We start from the raw sequence: 9,226 nt of genomic DNA, 5'->3' as shown, positions 1-9,226 counted from the left end.
GAGATCCGAGAGAGCCAGGTGACGAAGCGTATATACGGTCGGGCGCCTCTATGCAGATTGGAAAAACATAAACACGCACATTAATTGCCGCCGGCGAGTGGCGCACTTCAGCCGGGATGAATGCTTCCAGGAATGGATGATTGATTGCTTCCTTCAATCCCGCGACACAATTTCATCCCCATGTATGCTTCACCGAACAGTCGAATGGCCTCTTCGCCTTTTTTGGATCGGCGTGCGGTTCGGGAGGGGAGGCCTGACCCGCACGGTCTAGCTAAGGTTGTGTGACCACATCGCCCTCGTCGCCTCGCCATAATCTAGCGAAGGATCGATCGGCGACTCGCCCTAGTTCTTTTTTTAGCACAATAGACCCAGGAGCTATCGAGTCTTTTTTTAGACAAAGGAGCTATCGAGCTGCACAGAGAAAGGTGGCAGTTACAAGTGATTAGGCCCAATTTAATACCAAAGGGCTAAAAATGTCGCCGGAGCGGCGGCCCACCAAGGTGAGCGCTCATTGGTAGCGATTAAAGTGAGGGAACGTGTGATTTAGGGCCAATCGGACGGCCAACAAACGCCCTGAGCATTGATCGGATGGCTACAAAGGCTAATGGCTTGGGAGGGCGGGAAAACTGCGCAGTTAAAATGTATTTAAAAAGTGAAATAATGACCCAAAACATAATAAATAATAGTACAAAACATGATGCAAAATTGACGTATCAGCGCCTGACGCCACAACCTTCGTCGAATCCGGGTTAGTGTACCTTCTATTTTAACTTGTGTGTGTGGGCTTATTATTGAGCTGGTGCCCCCATCAGGCTTGATGTTGGTGTATTTGTACCTGTATTTGTGTCTGAACTTGGTTGTTTGACATCGACTTTATCTATAAAGAAGGGTGAAAGCCTATTTCCAAAAAGATCTAGTTCCCGCGTCATGACTACATGTTTCTCCTTTTTCGACAATTCAAATGATAAAGCCTAATCACCCGACGCCATGAGAGTAGCTACCGCGATCCAATCTTACCCAAAATCGAATAAACCCACTGACTTCCCTCCTCATAATCGAAACCATAGCTCACAAAGGCGGGGAAGTTGTACGAGAGTACGAGACCACCCCTTGGTCAGCCCGAACAAGACCGCAAATGAGAGGAGAAGAGATAAAAAAAACATGGGCAGAGCGATGAGAGGAGAAGAGATAAACTTGGTTGTTTGACATTGACTTTATCTATAAAGCAGAGGGAAAAGGCCACACCAACTACTGCTAATTTCATCATCGTTCAGCTGAGCTTGCGTAACAATCGGGGAGCTCCTATTTGACGCCTCAACTGGTCCGACCCATTGGTGCACGCCCATTTGCCCTGATGGTACTGTAGCGCAACCCCTTGGTCAGCCCAAACAAGGCAGCATATGGGAGGAGAAAAGATAAACTAAAATGTCAGTGGAGCAACGAGCGAAGAGACAAACCCCGGATAGAGGGAAAAAGGCGACACCAAAGACTACTTTTTTCGTTGTTGTTTGACTGAGCTTGCATTACAACTGGGGAGCTCCTATTTGACGCCTTGACTAGGCCAACCATTGGCGTGCAAGCCCGTTCATCCCGCTGGTACTGTAGCGCAACAAAAATTCACAAAAAGCAGTGCACGCACAAGGAATCAAACTACAAACCTCTTACTGGTTAAGGACTGTCGCTAGCCAAAGTTTGAAATTTCAAAATTTGTTCTTGTTGTTCAAAAAATGTTCAATTTTCCAAACTTTATTTGTCTTTTGAAAATGTGTTCATGATTTCCAAGAAATGTTCGTACAAATTTTGAACCACTCGAATACATTTTAAAAATGCATGAACAATATTTTTAAAATGTGATCATTATTTTAGTTGTGATTCTTTTAAAAATCTGAATTTTTTGTAATTGTGAAATTTTTTACAATTCTAAACTAAATTCAAAAGTATTGATTTTTTTAAAAAGTGATTTTTTTTGAAATTACTCTTTTTGAAAAAGTGATCAAATTTTAAAAATACGAACGAGCGTCATATAGTAATCAAAAAATTTCGTCCGCTGCGGTTGTCGCTTGGTTGGGCCTGCGATCCACCTTTTTTTACAGATGGGCCTGCAATCCATTTGGGCCTTCTCCCGTGTTTATCTGCTGTACATCGGCCCAGGTTTCCGCTAGGTCGATTTTCTGGAATAGAAACCGTCGAAGGCCCCAACGCAGGCACGCAGCCTTGATCCCCTCCTTCCTCCCCGCCACCGCCACCGCCACCGCCACGAACTCCTACTCCGACACGAACTCTGCTCAAGCCCGCTCCCATGGTTCCCGACATCGACAGCGACTCTTTACCCGTCCCGCAAGCCGAAGGCACCACCTACAGAAAGGACTCGAGTCCCTCGATCGAAACCCTAGATCAGACCGGATCCCGGCGGCGCCACGACAGGTTGCCGGCCTGCAGTCCTCCTCACGGGACAAGCTGCGTTCGCGGTGCGCTCTCGCTGCCCGCCGGCTTCGACGATGTGGGCCGGGGCGCCGCCCTTCCGCAGATCCGCCGCCTCCCCTCGACGTCCACGGCTCTGCGCTCTTCCGTGTTCTCTCCTACCGCAAGTTGTGGGCCGCTACGCCGCTATCTGCCGGTTCCTCGTACAAGAGCGATGGACAAACTGAGCCCTGTGGGAAGCAATCGCATCAGCTCAACGACGTCCAGCGTTTCTCCTCTCTATGTTTCTTTGCACGCCTATCTCCAAGCACGAAGCCACGACGAGATGTAAGTTTCAGCACCATTGATCTGTTTTCTTGGTCATGACTTGGTTCCTTCTTTTGATCAAAATATCCTGATTACTGCATGCCATTGCTCTAAATTTCTTGATTACTGCATGCCGCTGGAGTTGCTGTGTATAGGCGGGAACCATAATACATGTGTGTTATGCCTTACACATGTTTGACGTAATGCCCAACCGAATTGCTCACACAAAATTTGATGGGAACAGAAAGCAGCATGGCCTCCAGCTGTCAATTTTAGAGTTTCTATAAATTTTAAGCCAATGTTCCTCTATGTCCCTGTTTCTTACCTGCTCACTCACCGAGCAGATCAAGAAGGAGCACCGAAGTCCCCTTGATGTTCCATCTTTTATATCGTACTCCCTCCATCCGAAAATACTTGTCATCAAAATGGACAAAAAGGATGTATCTATAACTAAAATACATCTAGATACATCCCCTTTTATTCATTTTGATGACAGGTATTTCTGGACGGAGGGAGTACTCCCTCCGTTCCTAAATATAAGTCTTTTTAGAGATTTCACTATGGACTACATACGGAGCAAAATGAGTAAATCTACACTCTAAAATATGTCTATATACATCCATATGTAATTTGTAGTGGAATCTCTAAAAAGACTTACATTTAGGAATGGAGGGAGTAATAGTCAAACTTAAATCTTTTTTACTGCATGTTTCGTAGTAGGACATCCATTTATGAAACGGAAGGTAGCATACTTGTGGCTGCACAAACAATTGTATTATTTACATTGAGCTAAAAGAATGACAGAAAAAAATATGTATTTGCTAGACTAAAAGATCGATGGAAAAAATATTTCTTGAATTTACTCTGATCAATTTTACCTCGACAAAGAGGCGGATGATTAATTGTGCAACCAACATTTCATTTGCATGGTACTCGGCAGTCTGCACCGATGTGAATCCTACATCCCATCAATTGAGTTATTCCACGTCAATCTATCTGTGACCTTAGAGTCCCTCGTTGCTATCTGAACTGTGTGCTTCTCTCTACCACAAGTGAAATCCACCTCGAATTGCCTATTTTTGGATCGCATTAATGCACAATGGTTGTAGACACAATCCAGTCTTCTACTAACGAAATATCAAAACAATATTAGTAACTCTGTTAATGCACGTAAATACAGACAAGCAAAATATCTATCAGGACTACAATGACGACATGCCTTCAAACTTAATTCTTGAATTTGCGTTACTAAGTATATATATAGAACTGAAGTTTAACCAAGAACATTACATCATTGCATTTCTTTACAGAATTAGCCCACTGCTGTGATACAATGCTAATTGTAGTAATTTTTACATTCAACTATGTTATAGAACTGAAGGTGCCTACACTAAATTTCTCCAGGATTTCTAAAGAAAGCAAAAATAAGAAAATATTTGCCCTAAGATTTCTCCAAGAGATGCATACCAGGACAAAAATTAATATATAGATGTATGTAAAATGGATCAACTGCCATATAGGAGGGTCCAGGTACATGCTCATGTAAGGCGACGGATGGACGCGATAGTAACCCTAGTTGTGGTCGCGCTCGCTCTTAATGAGAGGAAGAAGAAATCAGATCGGGGCTAGCGAGTCGATGAGGTAGGGAAGAGAGCTGGCGGGTCCACTCGTCGACAAGTATTTGTTTGAGAGAGGAGGCGAGGAAGCGACACACGAACATGCGAATTGACGTACCACGACCTACCATCACAACCGTACTCCCCTTTAATAGTAAAGATAGCAGGAATAACAATAGTTTCTTCCTTCAGAGGTTCATGAGGCTCATGAGCTTGAGCTCATCAACAAGCGAAGGATTTCTATTGCTGGTTCTTTAAAGACATTGGCTAATATCCTTTATTTTCATACCGTGGGATGCTACTTCCAATCGGTACAATGATTGTTGGATTTGATGGATCTATGAGTGGCCCTTTGACATATTATAGTGTCATTATGCTGTACTTAGGTCTATGCTTAACAATTCCGCTCTTTTTCTAGGGTCCGGTCTTAGTACTATGTTGATAGCGAGGGTGCTTGGTTCAAGGGAAGCAGCCGGTTCTCTACTTCTTTGTATGCTTATATGGTATCTTGGATGAGGGGTATGTTTTTTATACCTCTATATGTTGCACTGAAGGGGTATGCTTATATCTTGTTATAGAACTGAAGGTACCTACACTAAATTTCTCCAGGATTTCTAAAGAAAGCAAAAATAAGAAAATATTTGCCCTAAGATTTCTCCAAGAGATGCATACCAGGACAAAAATTAATATATAGATGTATGTAAAATGGATCAACTGCCATATAGGAGGGTCCAGGTACATGCTCATGTAAGGCGACGGATGGACGCGATAGTAACCCTAGTTGTGGTCGCGCTCGCTCTTAATGAGAGGAAGAAGAAATCAGATCGGGGCTAGCGAGTCAATGAGGTAGGGAAGAGAGCTGGCGGGTCCACTCGTCGACAAGTATTTGTTTGAGAGAGGAGGCGAGGAAGCGACACACGAACATGCGAATTGACGTACCACGACCTACCATCACAACCGCACTCCCCTTTAATAGTAAAGATAGCAGGAATAACAATAGTTTCTTCCTTCAGAGGTTCATGAGGCTCATGAGCTTGAGCTCATCAACAAGCGAAGGATTTCTATTGCTGGTTCTTTAAAGACATTGGCTAATATCCTTTATTTTCATACCGTGGGATGCTACTTCCAATCAGTACAATGATTGTTGGATTTGATGGATCTGTGAGTGGCCCTTTGACATATTATAGTGTCATTATGCTGTACTTAGGTCTATGCTTAACAATTCCGCTCTTTTTCTAGGGTCCGGTCTTAGTACTATGTTGATAGCGAGGGTGCTTGGTTCAAGGGAAGCAGCCGGTTCTCTACTTCTTTGTATGCTTATATGGTATCTTGGATGAGGGGTATGTTTTTTATACCTCTATATGTTGCACTGAAGGGGTATGCTTATATCTTGTTATAGAACTGAAGGTGCCTACACTAAATTTCTCCAGGATTTCTAAAGAAAGCAAAAATAAGAAAATATTTGCCCTAAGATTTCTCCAAGAGATGCATACCAGGACAAAAATTAATATATAGATGTATGTAAAATGGATCAACTGCCATATAGGAGGGTCCAGGTACATGCTCATGTAAGGCGACGGATGGACGCGATAGTAACCCTAGTTGTGGTCGCGCTCGCTCTTAATGAGAGGAAGAAGAAATCAGATCGGGGCTAGCGAGTCAATGAGGTAGGGAAGAGAGCTGGCGGGTCCACTCGTCGACAAGTATTTGTTTGAGAGAGGAGGCGAGGAAGCGACACACGAACATGCGAATTGACGTACCACGACCTACCATCACAACCGCACTCCCCTTTAATAGTAAAGATAGCAGGAATAACAATAGTTTCTTCCTTCAGAGGTTCATGAGGCTCATGAGCTTGAGCTCATCAACAAGCGAAGGATTTCTATTGCTGGTTCTTTAAAGACATTGGCTAATATCCTTTATTTTCATACCGTGGGATGCTACTTTCAATCGGTACAATGATTGTTGGATTTGATGGATCTATGAGTGGCCCTTTGACATATTATAGTGTCATTATGCTGTACTTAGGTCTATGCTTAACAATTCCGCTCTTTTTCTAGGGTCCGGTCTTAGTACTATGTTGATAGCGAGGGTGCTTGGTTCAAGGGAAGCAGCCGGTTCTCTACTTCTTTGTATGCTTATATGGTATCTTGGATGAGGGGTATGTTTTTTTATACCTCTATATGTTGCACTGAAGGGGTATGCTTATATCTTGTTATAGAACTGAAGGTGCCTACACTAAATTTCTCCAGGATTTCTAAAGAACGCAAAAATAAGAAAATATTTGCCCTAAGATTTCTCCAAGAGATGCATACCAGGACAAAAATTAATATATAGATGTATGTAAAATGGATCAACTGCCATATAGGAGGGTCCAGGTACATGCTCATGTAAGGCGACGGATGGACGCGATAGTAACCCTAGTTGTGGTCGCGCTCGCTCTTAATGAGAGGAAGAAGAAATCAGATCGGGGCTAGCGAGTCGATGAGGTAGGGAAGAGAGCTGGCGGGTCCACTCGTCGACAAGTATTTGTTTGAGAGAGGAGGCGAGGAAGCGACACACGAACATGCGAATTGACGTACCACGACCTACCATCACAACCGCACTCCCCTTTAATAGTAAAGATAGCAGGAATAACAATAGTTTCTTCCTTCAGAGGTTCATGAGGCTCATGAGCTTGAGCTCATCAACAAGCGAAGGATTTCTATTGCTGGTTCTTTAAAGACATTGGCTAATATCCTTTATTTTCATACCGTGGGATGCTACTTCCAATCAGTACAATGATTGTTGGATTTGATGGATCTGTGAGTGGCCCTTTGACATATTATAGTGTCATTATGCTGTACTTAGGTCTATGCTTAACAATTCCGCTCTTTTTCTAGGGTCCGGTCTTAGTACTATGTTGATAGCGAGGGTGCTTGGTTCAAGGGAAGCAGCCGGTTCTCTACTTCTTTGTATGCTTATATGGTATCTTGGATGAGGGGTATGTTTTTTATACCTCTATATGTTGCACTGAAGGGGTATGCTTATATCTTGTTATAGAACTGAAGGTGCCTACACTAAATTTCTCCGGGATTTCTAAAGAAAGCAAAAATAAGAAAATATTTGCCCTAAGATTTCTCCAAGAGATGCATACCAGGACAAAAATTAATATATAGATGTATGTAAAATGGATCAACTGCCATATAGGAGGGTCCAGGTACATGCTCATGTAAGGCGACGGATGGACGCGATAGTAACCCTAGTTGTGGTCGCGCTCGCTCTTAATGAGAGGAAGAAGAAATCAGATCGGGGCTAGCGAGTCAATGAGGTAGGGAAGAGAGCTGGCGGGTCCACTCGTCGACAAGTATTTGTTTGAGAGAGGAGGCGAGGAAGCGACACACGAACATGCGAATTGACGTACCACGACCTACCATCACAACCGCACTCCCCTTTAATAGTAAAGATAGCAGGAATAACAATAGTTTCTTCCTTCAGAGGTTCATGAGGCTCATGAGCTTGAGCTCATCAACAAGCGAAGGATTTCTATTGCTGGTTCTTTAAAGACATTGGCTAATATCCTTTATTTTCATACCGTGGGATGCTACTTTCAATCGGTACAATGATTGTTGGATTTGATGGATCTATGAGTGGCCCTTTGACATATTATAGTGTCATTATGCTGTACTTAGGTCTATGCTTAACAATTCCGCTCTTTTTCTAGGGTCCGGTCTTAGTACTATGTTGATAGCGAGGGTGCTTGGTTCAAGGGAAGCAGCCGGTTCTCTACTTCTTTGTATGCTTATATGGTATCTTGGATGAGGGGTATGTTTTTTTATACCTCTATATGTTGCACTGAAGGGGTATGCTTATATCTTGTTATAGAACTGAAGGTGCCTACACTAAATTTCTCCAGGATTTCTAAAGAACGCAAAAATAAGAAAATATTTGCCCTAAGATTTCTCCAAGAGATGCATACCAGGACAAAAATTAATATATAGATGTATGTAAAATGGATCAACTGCCATATAGGAGGGTCCAGGTACATGCTCATGTAAGGCGACGGATGGACGCGATAGTAACCCTAGTTGTGGTCGCGCTCGCTCTTAATGAGAGGAAGAAGAAATCAGATCGGGGCTAGCGAGTCGATGAGGTAGGGAAGAGAGCTGGCGGGTCCACTCGTCGACAAGTATTTGTTTGAGAGAGGAGGCGAGGAAGCGACACACGAACATGCGAATTGACGTACCACGACCTACCATCACAACCGTACTCCCCTTTAATAGTAAAGATAGCAGAATAACAATAGTTTCTTCCTTCAGAGGTTCATGAGGCTCATGAGCTTGAGCTCATCAACAAGCGAAGGATTTCTATTGCTGGTTCTTTAAAGACATTGGCTAATATCCTTTATTTTCATACCGTGGGATGCTACTTCCAATCGGTACAATGATTGTTGGATTTGATGGATCTATGAGTGGCCCTTTGACATATTATAGTGTCATTATGCTGTACTTAGGTCTATGCTTAACAATTCCGCTCTTTTTCTAGGGTCCGGTCTTAGTACTATGTTGATAGCGAGGGTGCTTGGTTCAAGGGAAGCAGCCGGTTCTCTACTTCTTTGTATGCTTATATGGTATCTTGGATGAGGGGTATGTTTTTTTATACCTCTATATGTTGCACTGAAGGGGTATGCTTATATCTTGTTATAGAACTGAAGGTGCCTACACTAAATTTCTCCAGGATTTCTAAAGAACGCAAAAATAAGAAAATATTTGCCCTAAGATTTCTCCAAGAGATGCATACCAGGACAAAAATTAATATATAGATGTATGTAAAATGGATCAACTGCCATATAGGAGGGTCCAGGTACATGCTCATGTAAGGCGACGGATGGACGCGATAGTAAC

General features: G+C 43.0%; 1 long non-coding RNA gene across 1 annotated transcript in view; it reads left to right on the top strand.

Moving 5' to 3' along the window:
• The first annotated feature begins 2,179 nt into the window (after positions 1–2,179).
• The window catches only part of LOC125521942 (uncharacterized), a 39,226-nt gene continuing 32,179 nt past the window's right edge, over positions 2,180–9,226 (top strand). Inside the window, exon 1 of the long non-coding RNA XR_015606938.1 lies at positions 2,180–2,748. This is a non-coding gene — a long non-coding RNA (uncharacterized LOC125521942). The remainder of the gene's footprint in view (positions 2,749–9,226) is intronic.

The sequence above is a fragment of the Triticum urartu genome, chromosome 1A (genome assembly GCF_056163025.1).
Source record: "Triticum urartu cultivar PI428250 chromosome 1A, HENAU_Tu73, whole genome shotgun sequence".
NCBI classification, from domain to species: domain Eukaryota; kingdom Viridiplantae; phylum Streptophyta; class Magnoliopsida; order Poales; family Poaceae; genus Triticum; species Triticum urartu.
This window is presented reverse-complemented; position numbering and strand designations above follow the sequence as displayed.